This window comes from Poecilia reticulata, chromosome 7, assembly GCF_904066995.2.
Source record: "Poecilia reticulata chromosome 7, P_reticulata-male-v2, whole genome shotgun sequence".
NCBI lineage: Eukaryota > Metazoa > Chordata > Actinopteri > Cyprinodontiformes > Poeciliidae > Poecilia > Poecilia reticulata.
Window position 1 is genome coordinate 10,545,583 of NC_088836.1, and position 21,991 is coordinate 10,567,573.

The 21,991-nt window shown below is 37.1% G+C and overlaps 1 protein-coding gene and 1 long non-coding RNA gene across 3 annotated transcripts in view; both read right to left on the reverse strand.

Moving 5' to 3' along the window:
- LOC103473529 (uncharacterized) overlaps nucleotides 1-10,026 on the reverse strand; it is a 33,929-nt gene extending 23,903 nt beyond the window's left edge. The window contains exons 1-3 of the mRNA XM_081608832.1: nucleotides 9,935-10,026; nucleotides 6,906-7,001; nucleotides 3,810-3,905 (exon numbers count right to left, since the gene is read on the reverse strand). The gene's annotated coding sequence lies outside the window, so the exon portion shown is untranslated. The remainder of the gene's footprint in view (nucleotides 1-3,809; nucleotides 3,906-6,905; nucleotides 7,002-9,934) is intronic.
- A 2,886-nt stretch (nucleotides 10,027-12,912) lies between these two features.
- LOC145552200 (uncharacterized) lies at nucleotides 12,913-21,887 on the reverse strand. 2 transcript variants are annotated; one of them, XR_014088157.1, is made up of 3 exons: nucleotides 21,812-21,887; nucleotides 19,009-19,142; nucleotides 12,913-13,007 (listed from the first exon to the last, which is right to left on the reverse strand). It is a non-coding gene; the product is annotated as an uncharacterized LOC145552200 (long non-coding RNA). The 2 variants fall into 2 exon arrangements; XR_014088158.1 differs by having other exon boundaries at nucleotides 19,009-19,139; nucleotides 21,812-21,877.
- Nucleotides 21,888-21,991: the final 104 nt, after the last annotated feature.

Here is a 21,991-nt window from a genome sequence, read left to right on the forward strand (position 1 = left end):
AGATCACGTAAAGCAAAAAAATTAACAGCCAATCCAGGTGATTGGCAGATATTGGTGATCGGCCTCCTCATGGCTCATCGGTATCGTAATCGGCAGCAAAAAACCTGATTGCAGCATCCCTAATTAACATGATGTGTTATTGTGGGGCAATTTCAAATGAAGTGGTCCGTAAGTGTTTGTTAGATGGGTTAAGTGATCTTCGGCCTGAAAATTTACTGACATAAGTAAATTGGACAGTGTTTAATAAAACAAACAACAAAACAGCTGGGAAAGTAAGGTACTGGGTGAAAGATTTTACTTTGAAAGACAGCAGAATGGACAGAATTGAACAAAAGCCACCTATTATTCAGTAACTTTATTATGTATTACTAAATATTCCTCAATCTGTCAATTCCTTTCTGCAAAACGTACCAAGATGATAATTTTACATTAAAATAAGAAATACTGTAATTCTATCTTCAAAGAAAATATAAGTGCAAGTTGTTTCATGTATGTTACATTATTTAAAGTGTTCATATAAACTCATAAAGAAAAGGGAATTACTTTCAAATTGAAGCTATCTGCTTGATCTTTACTTAAACTATGTCTTGTTATCTTTTCTATTTTTGGTTATTTCAAGAAGAACATAATGCTCTTTCCATTAAAATAATTTTCAAATGTCTGAAAAGCTATGAACTACGTTTTGAACAGAATTCACTGCTATGCCACCATAACTATTGTACTGTGTACTGCTGTTTGTGGTGTTTTTCTAAGAAAATGCATGAAATACTACTAAAGTCTCTTACCTTTGATCTTCACGGTCTAAGTTTAAAGGGTCATCCTTGGATCTGTCACTTTTCAAACTCACTGAAGAAAACATCGGAGTTTGGTGCCGAGGTAAGCTAGAAGACATCCAACAAAATGGTTTTATAAGCTCTAGTAAATCAAAATCAGTTTTCCCCTTAAAATTACAAATTTTACAATCTGATTAAATAAAATGTCTGGCATTGACAAATATCTCACATCTACAATGGAGTTTTAGTGCCAGGCTAAGAATTAATTTTTTTAAATTAAAGAATAAAGATATCAATTTCATGAGAACAACGTCATAATGGTTCAACAACATACTGCTCTGTGTACCTGTCAATATCTATTGTTATTTTGATTTTATTTTTTTTTATATTAAATGAATGTAATTAACAGATAAATAAATGATAGAGTGGATAATGTTTATATTTAATGGTGCAGAAAAGGATTTTTGCTTTGTGCCAAAACAATTCAAGTCTGTTTATCTTTTATTGTGCTTCTAAAATACAAATAGCTCAAAATGTTATTAATGTAAAACACTTGGTAAAACAATATCTTTTTGATTTCCACGTGTTTGACATCATTGGAAAAGTTAGAATCCACTCTTTCAGAATCTGTAAACAACTCAAAATGTTTCCAGGTCGACTTGTTCATGGTTTTGTTGTGGCTGTTCTCATTTTCCAAACAGCATCAGCTTTATCAATAGGATAAACAAAGAAAACAACAATAAGTAACAGTAAGAGACTAATACTTTCATTTCAGGTTGTATATATTAACATTAGAGGTGTGCCGATGGTTGGGCTGCACAGTTGCGCAGTTGGTAGAGCTGTTGCCTTGCAGCAAGAAGGTCCTGGGTTCGGTTCCCGGAGCAGGGTATTTCTGCATGGAGTTTGCGTGTTCTCTCCAGGTACTCTGGCTTCCTCCCACAGTCCAAAAACAAGACCGGACTGTGGGAGACTGTCAGGTTGATTGGTTTCTCTAAATTGTCCCTAGTAGTGAGTGAGTGAGTGAGTGAGTGAGTGAGTGTATGGTTGTTTGTCCCGTCTTTCTGTGTTGCCCTGCGACACAGAAAGACGGCGACCTCTCCAGGGTGACTGCGCATCAGCAACCCCCCCGGCCCCACTAAAGGACAAGGGGGTACACAGTGGGTGGATGGATGGATGGATGGATGGATGGATGGATGGATGGAGTGCCGATCGATCGGCCACCGATCATAATCGGCCGATTTCCGTGAAAAAGTCACGGACTCTTGAAGTCAATCACCAAAACCATCATTGGCATCTCATTTCGTAGCCTGCAGATGCAGCTGATCTACTCTTTTCTGCACACTGCACAAGCGCGCAGCAACACATCCTAAGTGATGTGGCGAGGAACTATAACACTCTGAGAGCGGATGGGGAAGTTTGCATGTTCCGCCAAAGAAATACCTCAGGGGTGATGCCCGTCAAAATGCATTGACACAACAAATCTAATATGACGTTTAAAAAAACAAACATTTGACAGAGTTTGGCTACATCGAGGCTCACTGCTGGCGAAAAAAGGGACATCTGGAGGGGCCAGATAGCAGGTAAAGCACCAACACAGCTACCGACACTAACCCGGAAGAACATCACGGTCAGAAAGCTAAACAAATAACCCAAAAATTAATTTAAATCAATGAGCTAGCAGTGTAAGATGCTGGTTCTGCTCCCACTGCCGGATCGCCGCTACGCGCTACTGGTAGTGATATTTCACAGATGGAGCTTCGTTTCTGCTTCAGTGAACTCTTGCACTGACCGTTTGCTTAAAGCTGCAGCAGGTAACTTAAACAAAAAAGGATTTACATATGTATTAAAACGTTTGCTATGTAATAACATGAGATAGATATTCTCAGGAAAAGAATGCTTTCGCTGCTTTCTCTCTGTGTTCTGCATAATTATTCTGCTCAGTCACAACCAGCCAATCAGAACCAGCACTAATCAGTAACTCAGTATTGTTTAGTTTTGATGCAACCTGCATTTGACGCTGAATGAATATTTATTTATTTTGACATTTTTTGATAATGTCACATTGTGAGATTTATTTGACTTGCGTATAGTTTATGAGGACCTACTGTTAAATATTATTTTACTGACTGCAGGTTTTTCAGTTGTCTTCTTGACTGAATAGCTGCTGTCTCGCACCTGCAAATATTTTATAATTTATGTCTAAATTAGGTGAATTTATTGTCAGATCATTTTTACATTTTGCCAGATCACGTAAAGCAAAAAAATTAACAGCCAATCCAGGTGATTGGCAGATATTGGTGATCGGCCTCCTCATGGCTCATCGGTATCGTAATCGGCAGCAAAAAACCTGATCGCAGCATCCCTAATTAACATGTTGTGTTATTGTGGGGCAATTTCAAATGAAGTGGTCCGTAAGTGTTTGTTAGATGGGTTAAGTGATCTTCGGCCTGAAAATTTACTGACATAAGTAAATTGGACAGTGTTTAATAAAACAAACAACAAAACAGCTGGGAAAGTAAGGTACTGGGTGAAAGATTTTACTTTGAAAGACAGCAGAATGGACAGAATTGAACAAAAGCCACCTATTATTCAGTAACTTTATTATGTATTACTAAATATTCCTCAATCTGTCAATTCCTTTCTGCAAAACGTACCAAGATGATAATTTTACATTAAAATAAGAAATACTGTAATTCTATCTTCAAAGAAAATATAAGTGCAAGTTGTTTCATGTATGTTACATTATTTAAAGTGTTCATATAAACTCATAAAGAAAAGGGAATTACTTTCAAATTGAAGCTATCTGCTTGATCTTTACTTAAACTATGTCTTGTTATCTTTTCTATTTTTCTGTTTTTGGTTATTTCAAGAAGAACATAATGCTCTTTCCATTAAAATAATTTTCAAATGTCTGAAAAGCTATGAACTACGTTTTGAACAGAATTCACTGCTATGCCACCATAACTATTGTACTGTGTACTGCTGTTTGTGGTGTTTTTCTAAGAAAATGCATGAAATACTACCAAAGTGTCTTACCTTTGATCTTCACTGCCAAAGTTCAAAGGTTCACCCTTGGATCTGTCACTTTTCAAACTCACTGAAGAAAAGCGTGCAGTATAGTGCCGAGGTAAGCTAGAAGACAAACAGCAAAATGTTTTTTATAAAACAAGCTCTAACAAATCAAAATCAGTTTTCCCCTTAAAATATACATTTTTACAAAATGATTAAATAAAATATCTGGCATCAACAAACATCTCACATCTACAATGGAGTTTTAGTGCCAGGCTAATAATTTATTTTTTAAATTAAAGAATAAAGACATCAATTTCATGAGAACAACGTCATAATGGTTCAACAACATAATGCTCTGTGTACCTGTCAATATCTATTGTTATTTTGATTTTATTTTTTTTTATATTAAATGAATGTAATTAACAGATAAATAAATGATAGAGTGGATAATGTTTATATTTAATGGTGCAGAAAAGGATTTTTGCTTTGTGCCAAAACAATTCAAGTCTGTTTATCTTTTATTGTGCTTCTAAAATACAAATAGCTCAAAATGTTATTAATGTAAAACACTTGGTAAAACAATATCTTTTTGATTTCCACGTGTTTGACATCATTGGAAAAGTTAGAATCCACTCTTTCAGAATCTGTAAACAACTCAAAATGTTTCCAGGTCGACTTGTTCATGGTTTTGTTGTGGCTGTTCTCATTTTCCAAACAGCATCAGCTTTATCAATAGGATAAACAAAGAAAACAACAATAAGTAACAGTAAGAGACTAATACTTTCATTTCAGGTTGTATATATTAACATTAGAGGTGTGCCGATGGTTGGGCTGCACAGTTGCGCAGTTGGTAGAGCTGTTGCCTTGCAGCAAGAAGGTCCTGGGTTCGGTTCCCGGAGCAGGGTATTTCTGCATGGAGTTTGCGTGTTCTCTCCAGGTACTCTGGCTTCCTCCCACAGTCCAAAAACAAGACCGGACTGTGGGAGACTGTCAGGTTGATTGGTTTCTCTAAATTGTCCCTAGTAGTGAGTGAGTGAGTGTGTGTGTGTGTGTGTGTGTGTGTGTGAGTATGGTTGTTTGTCCCGTCTTTCTGTGTTGCCCTGCGACACAGAAAGACGGCGACCTCTCCAGGGTGACTGCGCATCAGCAACCCCCCCGGCCCCACTAAAGGACAAGGGGTACACAGTGGGTGGATGGATGGATGGATGGATGGATGGATGGATGATGGATGGATGGATGGATGGATGGATGGATGGATGGATGGATGGATGGATGGATGGATGGATGGATGGATGGATGGATGGATGGATGACTGGAGTGCCGATCGATCGGCCACCGATCATAATCGGCCGATTTCCGTGAAAAAGTCACGGACTCTTGAAGTCAATCACCAAAACCATCATTGGCATCTCATTTCGTAGCCTGCAGATGCAGCTGATCTACTCTTTTCTGCACACTGCACAAGCGCGCAGCAACACCGAGGAACTATAACGCTCTGAGAGCGGATGGGGAAGTTTGCATGTTCCGCCAAAGAAATACCTCAGGGGTGATGCCCGTCAAAATGCATTGACACAACAAATCTAATATGACGTTTAAAAAAACAAACATTTGACAGAGTTTGGCTACATCAAGGCTCACTGCTGGCGAAAAAAGGGACATCTGGAGGTAAACACCAACACAGCTACCGACACTAACCCGGAAGAACATCACGGTCAGAAAGCTAAACAAATAACCCAAAAAATAATTTAAATCAATGAGCCAGCAGTGTAAGATGCTGGTTCTGCTCCCACTGCCGGATCGCCGCTACGCGCTACTGGTAGTGATATTTCACAGATGGAGCTTCGTTTCTGCTTCAGTGAACTCTTGCACTGACCGTTTGCTTAAAGCTGCAGCAGGTAACTTAAACAAAAAAGGATTTTACATATGTATTAAAACGTTTGCTATGTAATAACATGAGATAGATATTCTCAGGAAAAAAATAACAATCGATGCTTTCTCTCTGTGTTCTGCATAATTATTCTGCTCAGTCACAACCAGCCAATCAGAACCAGCACTAATCAGTAACTCAGTATTGTTTAGTTTTGATGCAACCTGCATTTGACGCTGAATGAATATTTATTTATTTTGACATTATTTGATAATGTCACATTGTGAGATTTATTTGACTTGCGTATAGTTTATGAGGACCTACTGTTAAATATTATTTTACTGACTGCAGGTTTTTCAGTTGTCTTCTTGACTGAATAGCTGCCGTCTCGCACCTGCAAATATTTTATAATTTATGTCTAAATTAGGTGAATTTATTGTCAGATCATTTTTCCATTTTGCCAGATCACGTAAAGCAAAAAATTAACAGCCAATCCAGGTGATTGGCAGATATTGGTGATCGGCCTCCTCATGGCTCATCGGTATCGTAATCGGCAGCAAAAAACCTGATCGCAGCATCCCTAATTAACATGATGTGTTATTGTGGGGCAATTTCAAATGAAGTGGTCCGTAAGTGTTTGTTAGATGGGTTAAGTGATCTTCGGCCTGAAAATTTACTGACATAAGTAAATTGGACAGTGTTTAATAAAACAAACAACAAAACAGCTGGGAAAGTAAGGTACTGGGTGAAAGATTTTACTTTGAAAGACAGCAGAATGGACAGAATTGAACAAAAGCCACCTATTATTCAGTAACTTTATTATGTATTACTAAATATTCCTCAATCTGTCAATTCCTTTCTGCAAAACGTACCAAGATGATAATTTTACATTAAAATAAGAAATACTGTAATTCTATCTTCAAAGAAATATAAGTGCAAGTTGTTTGATGTATGTTACATTATTTAAAGTGTTCATATAAACTCATAAAGAACAGGGAATTACTTTCAAATTGAAGCTATCTACTTGATCTTTACTTAAACTATGTCTTGTTATCTTTTCTATTTTTCTGTTTTTGGTTATTTCAAGAAGAACATAATGCTCTTTGCATTAAAATAATTTTCAAAAGTCTGAAAAGCTATGAACTATGTTTTGAACAGAATTCACTGCTATGCCACCATAACTATTGTACTGTGTACTGCTGTTTGTGGTGTTTTTCTAAGAAAATGCATGAAATACTACCAAAGTGTCTTACCTTTGATCTTCACTGCCAAAGTTCAAAGGTTCACCCTTGGATCTGTCACTTTTCAAACTCACTGAAGAAAAGCGTGCAGTATAGTGCCGAGGTAAGCTAGAAGACAAACAGCAAAATGTTTTTTATAAAACAAGCTCTAACAAATCAAAATCAGTTTTCCCCTTAAAATATACATTTTTACAAAATGATTAAATAAAATATCTGGCATCAACAAACATCTCACATCTACAATGGAGTTTTAGTGCCAGGCTAATAATTTATTTTTAAATTAAAGAATAAAGACATCAATTTCATGAGAACAACGTCATAATGGTTCAACAACATAATGCTCTGTGTACCTGTCAATATCTATTGTTATTTTGATTTTATTTTTTTTTATATTAAATGAATGTAATTAACAGATAAATAAATGATAGAGTGGATAATGTTTATATTTAATGGTGCAGAAAAGGATTTTTGCTTTGTGCCAAAACAATTCAAGTCTGTTTATCTTTTATTGTGCTTCTAAAATACAAATAGCTCAAAATGTTATTAATGTAAAACACTTGGTAAAACAATATCTTTTTGATTTCCACGTGTTTGACATCATTGGAAAACTTAGAATCCACTCTTTCAGAATCTGTAAACAACTCAAAATGTTTCCAGGTCGACTTGTTCATGGTTTTGTTGTGGCTGTTCTCATTTTCCAAACAGCATCAGCTTTATCAATAGGATAAACAAAGAAAACAACAATAAGTAACAGTAAGAGACTAATACTTTCATTTCAGGTTGTATATATTAACATTAGAGGTGTGCCGATGGTTGGGCTGCACAGTTGCGCAGTTGGTAGAGCTGTTGCCTTGCAGCAAGAAGGTCCTGGGTTCGGTTCCCGGAGCAGGGTATTTCTGCATGGAGTTTGCGTGTTCTCTCCAGGTACTCTGGCTTCCTCCCACAGTCCAAAAACAAGACCGGACTGTGGGAGACTGTCAGGTTGATTGGTTTCTCTAAATTGTCCCTAGTAGTGAGTGAGTGAGTGAGTGAGTGAGTGAGTGTGTGTGTGAGTGTGTATGGTTGTTTGTCCCGTCTTTCTGTGTTGCCCTGCGACACAGAAAGACGGCGACCTCTCCAGGGTGACTGCGCATCAGCAACCCCCCCGGCCCCACTAAAGGACAAGGGGGTACACAGTGGGTGGATGGATGGATGGATGGATGGAGTGCCGATCGATCGGCCACCGATCATAATCGGCCGATTTCCGTGAAAAAGTCACGGACTCTTGAAGTCGATCACCAAAACCATCATTGGCATCTCATTTCGTAGCCTGCAGATGCAGCTGATCTACTCTTTTCTGCACACTGCACAAGCGCGCAGCAACACATCCTAAGTGATGTGGCGAGGAACTATAACACTCTGAGAGCGGATGGGGAAGTTTGCATGTTCCGCCAAAGAAATACCTCAGGGGTGATGCCCGTCAAAATGCATTGACACAACAAATCTAATATGACGTTTAAAAAAACAAACATTTGACAGAGTTTGGCTACATCGAGGCTCACTGCTGGCGAAAAAAGGGACATCTGGAGGGGCCAGATAGCAGGTAAAGCACCAACACAGCTACCGACACTAACCCGGAAGAACATCACGGTCAGAAAGCTAAACAAATAACCCAAAAAATAATTTAAATCAATGAGCCAGCAGTGTAAGATGCTGGTTCTGCTCCCACTGCCGGATCGCCGCTACGCGCTACTGGTAGTGATATTTCACAGATGGAGCTTCGTTTCTGCTTCAGTGAACTCTTGCACTGACCGTTTGCTTAAAGCTGCAGCAGGTAACTTAAACAAAAAAGGATTTTACATATGTATTAAAACGTTTGCTATGTAATAACATGAGATAGATATTCTCAGGAAAAAAAATAACAATCGATGCTTTCTCTCTGTGTTCTGCATAATTATTCTGCTCAGTCACAACCAGCCAATCAGAACCAGCACTAATCAGTAACTCAGTATTGTTTAGTTTTGATGCAACCTGCATTTGACGCTGAATGAATATTTATTTATTTTGACATTATTTGATAATGTCACATTGTGAGATTTATTTGACTTACGTATAGTTTATGAGGACCTACTGTTAAATATTATTTTACTGACTGCAGGTTTTTCAGTTGTCTTCTTGACTGAATAGCTGCTGTCTCGTACCTGCAAATATTTTATAATGTATGTCTAAATTAGGTGAATTTATTGTCAGATCATTTTTCCATTTTGCCAGATCACGTAAAGCAAAAAAATTAACAGCCAATCCAGGTGATTGGCAGATATTGGTGATCGGCCTCCTCATGGCTCATCGGTATCGTAATCGGCAGCAAAAAACCTGATCGCAGCATCCCTAATTAACATGATGTGTTATTGTGGGGCAATTTCAAATGAAGTGGTCCGTAAGTGTTTGTTAGATGGGTTAAGTGATCTTCGGCCTGAAAATTTACTGACATAAGTAAATTGGACAGTGTTTAATAAAACCAACAACAAAACAGCTGGGAAAGTAAGGTACTGGGTGAAAGATTTTACTTTGAAAGACAGCAGAATGGACAGAATTGAACAAAAACCACCTATTATTCAGTAACTTTATTATGTATTACTAAATATTCCTCAATCTGTCAATTTCTTTCTGCAAAACGTACCAAGAAGATAATTTTACATTAAAATAAGAAATACTGTAATTCTATCTTCAAAGAAAATATAAGTGCAAGTTGTTTCATGTATGTTACATTATTTAAAGTGTTCATATAAACTCATAAAGAAAAGGGAATTACTTTCAAATTGAAGCTATCTGCTTGATCTTTACTTAAACTATGTCTTGTTATCTTTTCTATTTTTCTGTTTTTGGTTATTTCAAGAAGAACATAATGCTCTTTCCATTAAAATAATTTTCAAATGTCTGAAAAGCTATGAACTACGTTTTGAACAGAATTCACTGCTATGCCACCATAACTATTGTACTGTGTACTGCTGTTTGTGGTGTTTTTCTAAGAAAATGCATGAAATACTACCAAAGTGTCTTACCTTTGATCTTCACTGCCAAAGTTCAAAGGTTCACCCTTGGATCTGTCACTTTTCAAACTCACTGAAGAAAAGCGTGCAGTTTGGTGCCGAGGTAAGCTAGAAGATAAATAGCAAATGTTTTTTATAAAACAAGCTCTAACAAATCAATATCAGTTATACCATTAAAATAAACATGTTTACAAAATGATTAAATAAAATGTCTGGCATTGACAAACATCTCACATCTACAATGGAGTTTTAGTGCCAGGCTAAGAATTTATTTTTTAAATTAAAGAATAAAGATATCAATTTCATGAGAACAACGTCATAATGGTTCAACAACATAATGCTCTGTGTACCTGTAGATATCTATTGTTATTTTGATTTTATTTTTTTTTATATTAAATGAATGTAATTAACAGATAAATAAATGATAGAGTGGATAATGTTTATATTTAATGGTGCAGAAAAGGATTTTTGCTTTGTGCCAAAACAATTCAAGTCTGTTTATCTTTTATTGTGCTTCTAAAATACAAATAGCTCAAAATGTTATTAATGTAAAACACTTGGTAAAACAATATCTTTTTGATTTCCACGTGTTTGACATCATTGGAAAAGTTAGAATCCACTCTTTCAGAATCTGTAAACAACTCAAAATGTTTCCAGGTCGACTTGTTCATGGTTTTGTTGTGGCTGTTCTCATTTTCCAAACAGCATCAGCTTTATCAATAGGATAAACAAAGAAAACAACAATAAGTAACAGTAAGAGACTAATACTTTCATTTCAGGTTGTATATATTAACATTAGAGGTGTGCCGATGGTTGGGCTGCACAGTTGCGCAGTTGGTAGAGCTGTTGCCTTGCAGCAAGAAGGTCCTGGGTTCGGTTCCCGGAGCAGGGTATTTCTGCATGGAGTTTGCGTGTTCTCTCCAGGTACTCTGGCTTCCTCCCACAGTCCAAAAACAAGACCGGACTGTGGGAGACTGTCAGGTTGATTGGTTTCTCTAAATTGTCCCTAGTAGTGAGTGAGTGAGTGTGATGTGTGTGTGTGTGTGTGTGTGTATGGTTGTTTGTCCCGTCTTTCTGTGTTGCCCTGCGACACAGAAAGACGGTGACGTCTCCAGGGTGACTGCGCATCAGCAACCCCCCGGCCCCACTAAAGGACAAGGGGGTACACAGTGGGTGGATGGATGGATGGATGGAGTGCCGATCGATCGGCCACCGATCATAATCGGCCGATTTCCGTGAAAAAGTCACGGACTCTTGAAGTCAATCACCAAAACCATCATTGGCATCTCATTTCGTAGCCTGCAGATGCAGCTGATCTACTCTTTTCTGCACACTGCACAAGCGCGCAGCAACACATCCTAAGTGATGTGGCGAGGAACTATAACACTCTGAGAGCGGATGGGGAAGTTTGCATGTTCCGCCAAAGAAATACCTCAGGGGTGATGCCCGTCAAAATGCATTGACACAACAAATCTAATATGACGTTTAAAAAAAACAAACATTTGACAGAGTTTGGCTACATCGAGGCTCACTGCTGGCGAAAAAGGACATCTGGAGGTAAAGCACCAACACAGCTACCGACACTAACCCGGAAGAACATCACGGTCAGAAAGCTAAACAAATAACCCAAAAATAATTTAAATCAATGAGCCAGCAGTGTAAGATGCTGGTTCTGCTCCCACTGCCGGATCGCCGCTACGCGCTACTGGTAGTGATATTTCACAGATGGAGCTTCGTTTCTGCTTCAGTGAACTCTTGCACTGACCGTTTGCTTAAAGCTGCAGCAGGTAACTTAAACAAAAAAGATTTTACATATGTATTAAACGTTTGCTATGTAATAACATGAGATAGATATTCTCAGGAAAAAATAACAATCGATGCTTTCTCTCTGTGTTCTGCATAATTATTCTGCTCAGTCACAACCAGCCAATCAGAACCAGCACTAATCAGTAACTCAGTATTGTTAGTTTTGATGCAACCTGCATTTGACGCTGAATGAATATTTATTATTTGACATTTTTGATAATGTCACATTGTGAGATTTATTTGACTTACGTATAGTTTATGAGGACCTACTGTTAAATATTATTTTACTGACTGCAGGTTTTCAGTTGTCTTCTTGACTGAATAGCTGCTGTCTCGTACCTGCAAATATTTTATATTTATGTCTAAATTAGGTGAATTATTGTCAGATCATTTTCCATTTTGCCAGATCAGTAAAGCAAAAAATTAACAGCCAATCCAGGTGATTGGCAGATATTGGTGATCGGCCTCCTCATGGCTCATCGGTATCGTAATCGGCAGCAAAAAACCTGATCGCAGCATCCCTAATTAACATGTTGTGTTATTGTGGGGCAATTTCAAATGAAGTGGTCCGTAAGTGTTTGTTAGATGGGTTAAGTGATCTTCGGCCTGAAAATTTACTGACATAAGTAAATTGGACAGTGTTTAATAAAACAAACAACAAAACAGCTGGGAAAGTAAGGTACTGGGTGAAAGATTTTACTTTGAAAGACAGCAGAATGGACAGAATTGAACAAAACCACCTATTATTCAGTAACTTTATTATGTATTACTAAATATTCCTCAATCTGTCAATTTCTTTCTGCAAAACGTACCAAGATGATAATTTTACATTAAATAAGAAATACTGTAATTCTATCTTCAAAGAAATATAAGTGCAAGTTGTTTCATGTATGTTACATTATTTAAAGTGTTCATATAAACTCATAAAGAAAAGGGAATTACTTTCAAATTGAAGCTATCTGCTTGATCTTTACTTAACTATGTCTTGTTATCTTTTCTATTTTCTGTTTTGGTTATTTCAAGAAGAACATAATGCTCTTTCCATTAAATAATTTTCAAATGTCTGAAAGCTATGAACTACGTTTGAACAGAATTCACTGCTATGCCACCATAACTATTGTACTGTGTACTGCTGTTGTGGTGTTTTCTAAGAAAATGCATGAAATACTACCAAAGTGTCTTACCTTTGATCTTCACTGCCAAGTTCAAAGGTTCACCCTTGGATCTGTCACTTTTCAAACTCACTGAAGAAAAGCGTGCAGTATAGTGCCGAGGTAAGCTAGAAGACAAACAGCAAAATGTTTTTTATAAAACAAGCTCTAACAAATCAAAATCAGTTTTCCCCTTAAAATATACATTTTTACAAAATGATTAAATAAAATATCTGGCATCAACAAACATCTCACATCTACAATGGAGTTTTAGTGCCAGGCTAATAATTTATTTTTTAAATTAAAGAATAAAGACATCAATTTCATGAGAACAACGTCATAATGGTTCAACAACATAATGCTCTGTGTACCTGTCAATATCTATTGTTATTTTGATTTTATTTTTTTTTATATTAAATGAATGTAATTAACAGATAAATAAATGATAGAGTGGATAATTTTTATATTTAATAGTGCAGAAAAGGATTTTTATTTGTGCCAAAGCAATTAAAGTCTGTTTATCTTTTATTGTGCTTCTAAAATACAAATAGCCCAAAATGTTATTAATGTAAAACACTTGGTAAAACAATATCTTTTTGATTTCCACGTGTTTGACAACATTGGAAAAGTTAGAATCCACTCTTTCAGAATCTGTAAACAACTCAAAATGTTTCCAGGTCGACTTGTTCATGGTTTTGTTGTGGCTGTTCTCATTTCCAGACAGCATCAGCTTTATCAATAGGATAAACAAAGAAAACAACAATAAGTAACAGTAAGAGACTAATACTTTCATTTCAGGTTGTATATATTAACATTAGAGGTGTGCCGATGGTTGGGCTGCACAGTTGCGCAGTTGGTAGAGCTGTTGCCTTGCAGCAAGAAGGTCGTGGGTTCGGTTCCCGGAGCAGGGTATTTCTGCATGGAGTTTGCGTGTTCTCTCCAGGTACTCTGGCTTCCTCCCACAGTCCAAAAACAAGACCGGACTGTGGGAGACTGTCAGGTTGATTGGTTTCTCTAAATTGTCCCTAGTAGTGAGTGAGTGTGTGTGTGTGTGTGTGTATGATTGTTTGTCCCATCTTTCTGTGTTGCCCTGCGACACAGAAAGACGGTGACGTCTCCAGGGTGACTGCGCATCAGCAACCCTCCCGGCCCCACTAAAGGACAAGGGGTACACAGTGGGTGGATGGATGGATGGATGGATGGATGGATGGATGACTGGAGTGCCGATCGATCGGCCACCGATCATAATCGGCCGATTTCCGTGAAAAAGTCACGGACTCTTGAAGTCGATCACCAAAACCATCATTGGCATCTCATTTCGTAGCCTGCAGATGCAGCTGATCTACTCTTTTCTGCACACTGCACAAGCGCGCAGCAACACATCCTAAGTGATGTGGCGAGGAACTATAACGCTCTGAGAGCGGATGGGGAAGTTTGCATGTTCCACCAAAGAAATACCTCAGGGGTGAAGCCCGTCAAAATGCATTGACACAACAAATCTAATATGACGTTTAAAAAAACAAACATTTGACAGAGTTTGGCTACATCAAGGCTCACTGCTGGCGAAAAAAGGGACATCTGGAGGTAAAACACCAACACAGCTACCGACACTAACCCGGAAGAACATCACGGTCAGAAAGCTAAACAAATAACCCAAAAAATAATTTAAATCAATGAGCCAGCAGTGTAAGATGCTGGTTCTGCTCCCACTGCCGGATCGCCGCTACGCGCTACTGGTAGTGATATTTCACAGATGGAGCTTCGTTTCTGCTTCAGTGAACTCTTGCACTGACCGTTTGCTTAAAGCTGCAGCAGGTAACTTAAACAAAAAAGAATTTACATATGTATTAAAACGTTTGCTATGTAATAACATGAGATAGATATTCTCAGGAATATCTATCTCATGTCTCCTGGTCGACTTGTTCATGATTTTGTTGTGGCCGTTCTCATTTTCCAAAAAGCAACAGCTTTATCAACAGGATAAACAAAGAAAACAATAAGTACATTAAGAGACTAATGCTTTCATTTCAGGTTGTATACATCAACATGTTGTGTTATTGCGGTGGTAATTTCAAATTAAGTGGTCCGTGATGGGTTAAGTGATCTTTGGCCTGAAAATTTACTGACATAGGTAAACTGGGCAGTGTTTATTAAAACCAACAACAAAACAAAACAGCTGGGAAAGTAAGTTCAGCAAAAAAAAATTCCTTTGAAAAGCAGCAGGTTAGACAGAATTAAACTACATATTATTCAGTGACTTTAATCTGTATTACTGTATATTCTTCAGTCTGTCCATTCGCTCTGTAAAACTTAACAAGGAGGTCAATTTAGATTAAATTAAGAAATAATTACATAGTCTCTTTTGGAACTAGTGTCACGTACGGAAGAGGATTAGGGCCACTGGGGAAAAAAAGAAACAAGAGTTCTGACTTTAACTTCAGGATCCTGAGATTCAAATCAGAACTCTTAAGTTAAAAATCAGAATTCTGATTTTATAATTTATGAGCTCTGGAGAGAACCAGCTTTCAATGAGCTAGATGCTAGTTGTGCAGGAGCACAACAAACTATCTACAGGAACATGTTCTGTTTAAGTAATCTTTTCCGTGTCTGAGGGTCTTCAAAGATGCCATTTCATTAATTAAAGAACAAAATGTAAGTAATACAAAATGGATAGTTTAATGTCTAAAGTTAAACTATCCATCAAATGTAATGGCTACAGCTAGCTGTTAGCATGTTTTCAGCTTACATCGACGGAGGAATAAACATGTCTCGCAACCTTTAATAAAGGGTGTAAACAGTGGTTTGCCGGAACCCCCTAATGGGGTTGTTTTGTTTTATTTTATTGCTTGTTTATTTGAAAATTTTCTGAGGAAAATTTATAGCATAGGCTATATTACAGATATAGCTACCAATATGATTGGAGTGTCAATAACTTTTACTTCAGAGAGAAAGATTACTCTGGTGTTCTGATCGTGGGACGTCCTCATCATTTAGCTAACACCAACTGATGTGCATTACTATGTTAGTGGCAGAATATGGGAAAAAGATGAAAACTGTTTCATAATCACAAAATCATTTTCTTGCACTGTATGATATGCGTCATCTCAAGATTGAAATTTCATCAGACCCTGTGCAAATAGTACAGTTATTGTCCAGGTGCGGAAATATTATAGGTTGCTGTTGTAATTCACTAAATCAAAACTAATGTTCAAAGTTATTTGTAAAATTAAAAGTCCTGGCTAGGATCACTCCCTCCTTGAACTTTGACCAGAGGGTGATGTGATGTGATGTTTGCACAACCAATAGAAATGCAGAATGTTGTAATAGATGGATGGATGTAAATAAATAAGCAAGGAAATAGATAAATAATGAAAATAACAAAATGACCCCATTGTTGTTCCACACAATGTTTCCTAAAGGTGCATTATTTTGGGTGATCTTATTATTGTCCTACAGTATATTGAAGAAAATAATTATTCTATCTTTTTGCAGATTGAATGTGATGTCATAGCGCTGATGGATGACAAAACTGCCACATTACATCCCCTCCCACGGAGACTGAATTGCCGTCTGCAATTTTTTCAAAAGCAAACAACTGCTCTAAAGAAAACGTCTGCAGAGAGATCCCCTGTAAAAATGAAAGACGATTCCTACAATGTCAGATTTGGATGCCCTGATCAGAGTGAACTACAAACTTTCTTTTTGTACCAAATAATTACTTGCAATTTTAGAACAGTCATTGGATTATATTGTGCTCATCTGTTATGTGCTTCGGGCACATTATAATTTGTCTATTTCTTTTCCTTTTTTCCTATAGACTTTAGTTGAATGACCTTTTGTTAATCTATTTTGGAGTTTGGATAATTCCTTTGTGGTCATTTAATTACGTTAATTTGTGTCGCTGTTGGTCCGCCTATAAATAGGCTGGCTTTCGGAGGAGTCCCGCCATCTTCCCGCCTGAGCTCTGCCTTTTCACTCGCTACCGCTCGCTCCACCCGCGCGGTGCGCGCACGTCCAGTCGCTGTGGGCCGCAGCTGACTTTCCAGCCTGCCATGCGGTATTTCTGTTAGCCTTTGTTTGCTTTTCTTGTGATTTTGGCCTGGTGGGACCGGTTGTCCTGTTTTCAATCTTTCTTTTTATTAGATTCTTTTTTGCTTTAGTCCGGTACCAGTAGGGGCTTCGACGGCCCTGTATAGGGTTGGCCCCCTGCTGTACCGTTTTGTTCTGTTTGATCGGCTCACCAGGTCCAACTTTCTGTTAATACTTTTGGGGTTTTGTTTTTCTTTGTTTTTGGGACACGGGATCTGAGGGCCTTAACGCTATGTTCTTCGCAGGAAATCAGAAGAAGCTGACTTAAGAAAATCAAAGTGAAGAGAATTTATAAATAAAACATTTTGTTAAACCCTCATCTTTTGTCTCATGTCCTCAAATATGTTGTGCCCTTGGTGGACGTTAACATCATCTCATTTCCAAACTTTGTTGGTAAATCAGTGTGATTATGCATCCTATCCTGTGACAACACTAATTGATGTTGAAATGCAGATGTTGCCAATGGTAACCTTTCACCTGTCCATTGAACTTGATTTTTTTGGACCAAAGCTATGCAAGTTTTGTATGTTTCAGCAAACCGCTCATGCATTGATTCAGGGACAAGTCCAACCCTAAAAAGCTTCTAGTATTCCTACAATTTTTAGGCGCAACACTCTGCCAACGTATCTGAAGCAAATGAAGACCTTCTTGCCATACCTCTATAGAGGTGCATGACTTGCTAAAGAGGGGATGCAGTATTCTAATTTAGCTGTGCTGGAGTGGGAATCCATATTAAAGTTGGAGGGTTGTAGCTCTGGAGGACTGGACTTGGTCACCACAAATTAAATTAACGCTTTGAAACTACAGAGCATTTCTACAAACTTGTATCTCTGCAAATATTTGAAGTTGTTATATCTTTTGGGGAATGCTTAGTGCTATTAAAATAAAGGGAAGCTGTAATAATCACCCATGTGAAGATCCATCATATGTAAATTAACAAGCTCATAACCAAACTGGTGCTACGTTAGCTGACTTATGTAAAGCTCTTGATCGGACAGAACTAAAAGAAACAGATATCCAACATAATTTGACCTGTATTATTTGACCTGCACCTATGAAACAGAACCGTGCCCTACAACATGTTATTGTCTCATTAAGTGTAAGAGACCATGTATAATTATTAAATGTGAATGTTTCACTATTTTTAATTAATGTTTGAAATAAATAATGGCTGTCAGTCATGTGACTGAGTTCATTTGCAGCAGTTTCTTGAATTCTGTTTTCATAATTTTCATATCTCTGAATACTTTACCTTGTGGTTAAATATTGTCCTGTAAAACGAAATATTTTTCTCAATTAAATTAGCTGATCGGTCTTATTTAGTCACTGCAAACTAAGCCACATGTAAATATTGACTTTACAGCAAAATACATAAAATACAAGATATAAGGCTATAGATTTGCAAAGATGAAACATTTCATTGTTAATTTGAAAAACATGGCAATTAGAATGACCCAACTTTCAAAGAATTCTGTTAGGTCCTACATTACACATCAATTATTCAATATAAAAGATAACACTACTGCTCTTGTATCAAAAATAATGTTCTCACAGATGTACAGATAAAATAAGCACTAATTGTTGAGAGAATGCCCACATACAAAAAAAACAACTGAATTCTGAGATTACTTAATACTAATAAAATTAAGTGTAATTTAAATCTACTTTTAGGCAAGTTGCTGCATATGGAAGCAAAGTTTACAGATTTAAAGGATGGAATTGCTTCGCCAAGTAGTCTCAGAACTAAACCGTCTTTAAGTTTTAAGATATGACAATATTACAGTAAGACTTTCCTCCATTTACATTGTTCATACTTGACCAAAATCTTATTTTTTCCTTTCAATGGAGGCTCACACAATTAAAAGTAAACACCTTACAATGAAGCTTGTCATTCGATTCACCTATGTTCTACACTTTGCATTCATTCTACAATTCAAATAAAATTTTGGAAAATCCAAATGATCAGTTTACCATATCACTTTTTTCTCTTGAGGAAGTTTTTCAGAAAGATGAGACCGAAAACAAAAATGCTTCACTTACCTGCCACCTGACATGATCCCATCCTCTTCCTCAGACATTTTGTTTTGGATCTCCTCACTTTTCAGTAGGATTCTGTTTTATCTTCATCTGTTACTTCATACTCGACATCTTCCTTCAATATTTTTCTCTTTCTTCTTGCAAAAACACAGTCATAGACACATGAAATGTAGCAATCACTATGAAAAGGGAAAACATCTGAACTGCATGAAGGTCTTAAGATGGATGATCAAAATCAGTTCCAAGTCACAAGACGTTTGCAAAAAATGTTAATATTTAACAGCATCAGAGCTGTACAAGTAAGAACTTTGGCCTCAACATCTATATCCAAAAACATTTCCTGTCATAAATCTTGCAGTAGCAAAGTCAAGCAGGGAGATTCATTTTAATGATTGTAAGCCTTTAAACCACAGTTAAGCTCAAAACTGCATAACAAACTTCTTACAGGTCACGTCTTCTATACTCTCCTCCTAAGTATTCATTACCCTTTTAGTTCACATCAAATTCACATCAAAGTGTATTATTGTGCACTACCCTTGTGTCGTAGCTGTATATTATTTTCTACTTTGCATTGTCTTAATGTTTTTTCTCAGTGTCAAATAAAGGATGATCAATAAACTCTGTTCTATTTCTTTAAGGACTAAGTGTGTAATATCTTGTTAACACAGTAATAATAAAACATCTGCATAGTGGTCTTAGATTCCTATGTCTTCCAGAAACATATAGAGACTGCACAGTTTTGGGAGACAAAATAAAAAGTGTTTTTTTTTTTATGTTCTGGTAAATTTGAAGTTTGGCATTTTGCAGTGGTTTAAACTGGGACTTGTCATACTAACAAACACTTTTCTATTTTGACTGTTCTTTTCATACTGTTCAAATTATTTAGCCAATAAGATAGAATGATCTAGTACAGATTTGAAGTGTCAAGGTTTTGTTATTTTTAAGCTGGAGCAATCCTACTAGTGTGATCCTAATGCATAAAAAAGGGTTGAAATCTGTATTGAAGCTTCACAAATTAGATAAAGATTTCACAAATCACAAATTTGGTTTTATATATTCTGCTATTAGAGGAGAAAAATCTAGTGCAGATTTAAAAGTCTAGATGTTGTAGATTTGGAATTAGAGCAGTTCTAGTGTGGTCGAGATGCATAAAAAGGGCTGATACTGCCCTTTATTGCAGTTTCACAAATCACAAACTTGGTTTTAAATATTCTGCTATTAGAGCAAACCAGTTCAGCATTAAGAGCCAAATTAAGCTCATCATCACCGTAAAGAGCCACACAGCAATTTCAAGATTAGCTTTATACCACATTGCTAATTTTTTCTTAGTCCTTAAGGCAATAGAGCACCTGATAATGTTTAATTTTTACAAGTGTATTTAGGTTTAGTTTGTACTCTGTTACTCAAAGCAACTCTTTCACATATATGTCAGTGAAAACAGATCAATGATTAGACTTGTTTAAGTTCAGTAAAAACTCATTCACAGACGTATAGAAAATTTTTGAGCTCCGTCTGGAAAACTACCAGAAATGAAAGTGTCTCACGCAAGACGTTTTTGAAGCATGTAGTACAATTTACTCATGTGGCTCAGATTTGTATCTATTTCAGGTGATTGTGGTGACATTTGCATATTTTACAGTGTACTTTAAGTACTGTGTTGGTCTAACACTCCAAGACCCTGTTAGCTCTCTTAAAAAACTTCCTGGATAATCTTGCTCAATAGTTTTAAGAATACATTTAATATTAAACATGAATGTAAGCTACGTTTAAATATTTTGAATATGAAATTAAACCTGACTCAAAGGTCAAACACAACGAGTCCGACGCACGAAGCTGAAGTTGGTTTACAATTCTAGCTTCCGATTCGGGAAATTCCACCAAATTTTTCACTACCTTCCGCATCTTTATCGACTCTAGTTTAATTAAAAACTACTACACCTAGACTCTTCAAACCTGGACTGGATTATTCTGCTCTAATAGCAGAATATTTAAAACCATGTTTGTGATTTGTGAAACCTTTTCTGATTTGTGAAACCTCAACAAAAAGTTGATTTTACCACTTTTTTGCATCTGGATCATACTAGAACTGCTCCAGTTCCTAAAATACAGCTCATAGACTCTTCAATTTTGTTTGCGCTTTCATGGTGTCCGTAGTTCTGTAGATAAGAGCACCGAAAATGGTGAGGAGCGGCGAGGAAACATGTCTATGGGAACCGTTTCTGATGGGGAAACTCGGGTCGACATAACAACGTCAGACGAAACCGAATTTATGTTAAAATGTCTTGCCATAGAGAAACTGCTTTTGCAATGCTGCCTTCAAGGAACATTGGAAATTTCAGTATCAAAGATCCGCCCAAGATTTCGCATGTGGCCCGAAAGCCGCAGGTTCGCAATCCTTGGAGTAGACTAACCCAGTCCAGGTTTGAAGAGTCTAGCTGTTGTTTTGGAACTACAACATCTAGACTATAGTGTGAGCCAGATGCATAGAAAGTGGTGAAATTAACCTTTACTGAAGTTTCACAAATCACACGTGTAAAATATCCTGCTAGTATAAAAGAATAATCTAGTCCAGGTTTGAAGAAGATAGGTGTTGTAGTTTTTTAACTAGAGTCGATTGAAGATGCTTAGTTAGTGTGCAAAATTAGGTGGAATTTCACTTGAGCAATTTACCCTAACCTGCAATCGGAAATTAACTTCAACTTCGTACACCAAACAAAGAGCAAGTGAGGACTTCAAATCAAAAGCAAGGCGCAACAATCTAAAAATTTATGGAATACCAGAAGGAGAAGAGAAAAACAATGCGTACCTTGTTCAAACTATCGCAGAATATGGATCTCTGTGGAGAGTAATAACGAGACATATTAAGTACGCCACGCTGCAGGAAACCGAAAGTGGCTGGGGTATGGCAAGCCGTTTTGACATAAACGTTCGAGATATCTAAAAAATGCATTTTGACCAGACAAAACTACATTTTGACTGTCCGGGA